The sequence below is a fragment of the Lepidochelys kempii genome, chromosome 2 (genome assembly GCF_965140285.1).
Source record: "Lepidochelys kempii isolate rLepKem1 chromosome 2, rLepKem1.hap1, whole genome shotgun sequence".
Classification (NCBI taxonomy): Eukaryota; Metazoa; Chordata; order Testudines; family Cheloniidae; genus Lepidochelys; species Lepidochelys kempii.
In genome coordinates this window covers 78,313,462-78,318,095 of record NC_136381.1, presented here as the reverse complement: position 1 = coordinate 78,318,095, position 4,634 = coordinate 78,313,462, and the positions used below count along the sequence as shown (strand labels likewise).

Below are 4,634 nucleotides of genomic sequence, written 5' to 3'. Positions count from 1 at the left end.
AGGCTGGAAGCTTTCTCTGCTTCCCTTCTATCCACAACAATCTATCTAAGGTATTTATATGGCACCCATTTCTCTAGTAACTGAGTTCCTCACATTCTTTAATTCATTTATCCTCACACCACTCCAGTAAGGTAGAGAAGTGCTATTTTCCCCATATTACAGATGGGGAACTGAGGCATGGAGAGGCTAAATGACTTGCCCAAGGTCACACAGGAAGTCTGTGGCAGAGCAGTGACTTCTATTCAAGTCTTCCAAATCCTATGTTAGTGCCCTAACCAGTAGGCCACCCATCTTCTCTTCCTCTCAAAATCCTCAGTGGCTCTGACTCTACTTTTCTTCCTCGCTGCTGTTTTCCATGGGTCCTCCACTAGCACCTCCAGCAGATCACTATATTCCCATCTCTGTTTCAAAACTGGAGCAGTAACAAATCTCCCCCTTCTATGATCTTATGCTGGCTTCAGCACTAGAGAAGTTGGATATAATTTTAATTTTCAGTGGTGCAGTGTTGGTGCAAATATCCTCAAATTCGCAAACTGAAAACAGATTATCTTGGAAAATTTCTAATACTCACTCCTCCTTTCTAACGTGCTAGAAACACCACACAAACAACCTTTCATGCATAAATATATACTTCCATTTCTGGTTTTGGCCACACCCAGGAAGTATAGAAATTCAGATACAAAATATTTAATTTAATTATTTCTAAAAATACATCTTTTAAAATATTATTGAACGTCCAAAAAACCCTAAGCTTTGAGTTGGATTCACTTCAAAGCTTGGATGTATGCTTAACAGAACATGTGAAAATGTTAAAGAATTCCAAACATAAGACTGCAGTTGTACCACTATGAGCCAAACAATAATGTCTGGAACTATTGCTATAGAATGCTCGGAGCAGTACATCCATGATATCCTACTGGCAGCTCCCAGAGAAGTAAAGCATTGAAAGATAGATGGGTTGAAAATGAAGAGCAGGAGTTCAACTAATAGCAACTACTGGATAGATTTCTAAACAGAAACGTGCCAAGATTCAAATGCCATGGAAAACTCCTGTTTCTTGGCTCCATCTTCTCCCTTCCTTCAGCTCTGCTCCCAGTTCCAGAGAGGATCTCATTCCCCAGTTGCACTGAGGGCTATCTGGATATGGGATAGCCAGACGGTAGCCTGCAACCACATTGGTAGGTCCCAGGGAATTTAGTTTTGTCTGAACATTCTTCTCTTTGACTTTGTAAATGTTATTGAGACAACTGATAAAATTTAACAATTGTTGTTAACTAACACATTGCTATGTGTTAGGATGTGTGACTGAAACCTGCCCGTCTCTCAGTTACTACTCTTCCTGCTTTTACATTATATGTGTATTAGTTGTGAAGTATACCTGATAGGCCAAATCATGCTCCCTCCTACACACGAGTGGTCCCACCACATTGGATGAGAGTATTTGCCCAAGTCAGGATTATTCCTGGAAGGGTTGGCTTTCTCATGCAAGTAGTCTCATCACAGCAAGGGAATAGTGAAGTCAAATGTGATTAATAGTTGCAGGAACAGGCCACATGACCAGGCTCCGTCATGAACAGCGTGGGGGAGGCGTGCACAGAGCTGAAGCACGAGTATGACCAGTGCTTTAACCGCTGGTTTGCCAAGAAGTTCCTCAAGGGGAAGAACGTGGGGGACCCCTGCGTGCAGCAATTCAAGCGCTACCAGCTCTGCGTGCAGAAAGCTATTAAGGAGAAAGACATACCCATCGAAGGGCTGGAATTCATGGGTCCCAGTAAAGGAAAAGCTGAAAGCTCCTCCTGATCTTGTTTGGACATCTTGTGCCATTACAATGACCTTTTGGACTTGGAAAAAGAACCTCACATAGACTCAGTCTAGTCCATTGTACAGTAGGGCCTGCTGCTTCTCCAGTTGTGTTCCAGTTTGAAGTCGAAAGGAATTTTGATAGGGTGAGAGACAGATAGGAGATAGATTGGGTCTATATCATCTATGTATGCATACTCCAGAAGGAGATTTTCTGAGGTACAAAGAGCAATTACACAATCAGCTCCCAGTGAAAGCCAATGGGAATTGGATGCTTGATTCCCCAATTCCCTTTGAATATCTCCCCTACACTCATTTGGGCCAGATTGTATGGCTCCTATCGCAGGCAAAGGCATGATGGAGGAGTGCTCAAAGAGTCTCTTTTTACTTTGTGCTCTGTCATACAACTGTCCCTGAACTAGGGAGCACAAAGGAATGCTCTCAGGGGTGCACTTAACCCATTGATTCTAATGGAGTGGGCCCAGTACACTTGAAAGGTATATACTGCACTGCTTGAAAGGGGGTAGCCATGGGTGTGCTTCCTCGGCTTACCAGGGAGCTCTGGGTAGAAAACTACCTGGAATTCTTCCTCTGGATTCTGTTCTGTCCTCAGTACTTGGCTTTTTCCACATGGCATGACTGTCCCTTTAATGGCTGCTCTATTATCCTTATGTAATGATAATGTTGGTATCACTTTTTAAAAAACAATACAAGACGATATCAAAATCCTGCTCCTAAAACACATACTATGAGTGAGGCAGCACTGAAACGGTTATTTAGTCTGGGTTTAAACAATCAAATGTTTTTTTGATTAAACAAGCTATTCAAGCATTGTTACACATCGAACTGACAAGTTCTAGTCACATAATTGTCAATGCACAATCAAAAAATGAGATTAATTTCCAAAATAATAACAATTCTTTTACCCCGCGTGCCATATTTATAAAGTGTCCAGCGCATTTCTTCCAATTATTTCCAACTTTTTAACAAATTATTACACAACCACCTTTTCTTTGTAAAATTACCCCACTTTGATGACTCACTGCACCTTTTCACTCAGTGCATGAATGGACCCTCTTCGTTATACAAAAACAGAGGGAGTGCAATTCCAAAACAAAAGCAAGTCAGCAAAGAAGAAAAAATGATTTGATTGTTAATGCAAACACACACTTTTGAAAAAATTGCTAAATTAATGCAGCTCCAGGGGTCATAATAATAACCTATGTACACTCAACCCTCTTCCAGATGATGCATAGGTTATTACCCTGGAATTAAACAATCATGCATATTTACTTCAAAATTATTTGCTGCAACACACACACATGGATATTAATGAAACAAAACCCACAGATCTGATTAATCTAGGTTATTTTGTCTCAATAAATATAAAAAAAGACACACACAAAAAAAACCCCTGGAAATATATAACATTACAGCCAGGAAAATAACAGGAAATGTAGCAATCATTAGCAGGAAGAAAGGAGGAATATTTTTGTCATGAATAAACCTGAAAGAGAAAATAACTTTAAACTGTGGCCTTGGGAAAACAACCTTATCTAACTGCAGACTCACAATAACAGCTCTCTCCATTTTCCACCATGAAATCCAGCTAAGCATTGATCAAGAGAATGCATCCTGTATTAGCAAAAAGAAAAGGAGTACTTGTGGCACCTTAGAGACTAACCAATTTATTTGAGCATGAGTTTTCGTGAGCTACAGCTCACTTCATTGGATGCATACCGTGGAAACTGCAGCAGACTTTATATATTCTCTGTGTATATATAAAGTCTGCTGCAGTTTCCACAGTATGCATCCGATGAAGTGAGCTGTAGCTCACGAAAGCTCATGCTCAAATAAATTGGTTAGTCTCTAAGGTGCCACAAGTACTCCTTTTCTTTTTGCGAATACAGACTAACACGACTGTTACTCTGAAACCATCCTGTATTAGTTACCCGAATTTGCAATTTTGGGGTGATTCTAAATCCTGTTTGATTATTATATTACAATAGTAACCCTGCCAGCTTTATACCATCTCCTCCAGGAAGTTGTGACCTTTGCTTTCTGGGGAGGACCTTGCCATTGTTATCCAGGCCATTGTTGCTTCAAGATTAGACCACAGTAACATGGTCTACACAATGCTATACCTTAAAACAATTTGCTGGTGCAGATCCCAGGCATACTTTTGGCCTTCACAACATCCCCTGGCAGCAAGATTCACAGATTGACTGTGAATTGTGTGAAGAAGTTGTTTCTTATGTTTGTTTTAAACTTCCTGCCTATTCATTTCACTAGGTGAGCCCTGGTTTATATGTTGTGTGATAGGGTAAATAATTCATGATCTTATAGACTTTATAAATTTCATATTCCCTCTTAGTCATGTTTTTTTTCCAAGCTGGACAGCCCATCTTTTAATTTTCCCCTCATACGGAAGCTGTTCCATACTTCTAATAATTTTTTATGCCTTTCTCTGTACCTTTTCCAATTCTAATATATATATTTGAGATAGGTTGACCAGAACTGCATACAGTATTCAATGTGTTGGGCACACCATGGATTTATATAGTGGCATTATGATATTTTCTATTTTCTATGATAATATCTATTCCTTTCCTGATGGTTCCTAACATTCTGTTACCTTTGCTGACTGCTGCTGCATGTTGAACAGATATTTTCAGAGAACTATCCACAGTGACTCCAAGATCTCTTTCTCGAGTGGTAACAGCTAATTAAGACACCATTATTTTCTATGTATAGTTGAGTTTATGTTCCCCAATGTGCATTGCTTTCCATTTATCAACACTATGCTTCATCTGCTATTTAGCCCTGGTCTACAC

The 4,634-nt window shown here is 39.8% G+C and overlaps 1 pseudogene; it reads left to right on the top strand.

The window, feature by feature from the left end:
• The first annotated feature begins 1,569 nt into the window (after positions 1 to 1,569).
• LOC140905926 (TP53-regulated inhibitor of apoptosis 1 pseudogene) lies at positions 1,570 to 1,800 on the top strand (annotated as a pseudogene).
• The last annotated feature ends 2,834 nt before the right edge of the window (positions 1,801 to 4,634 follow it).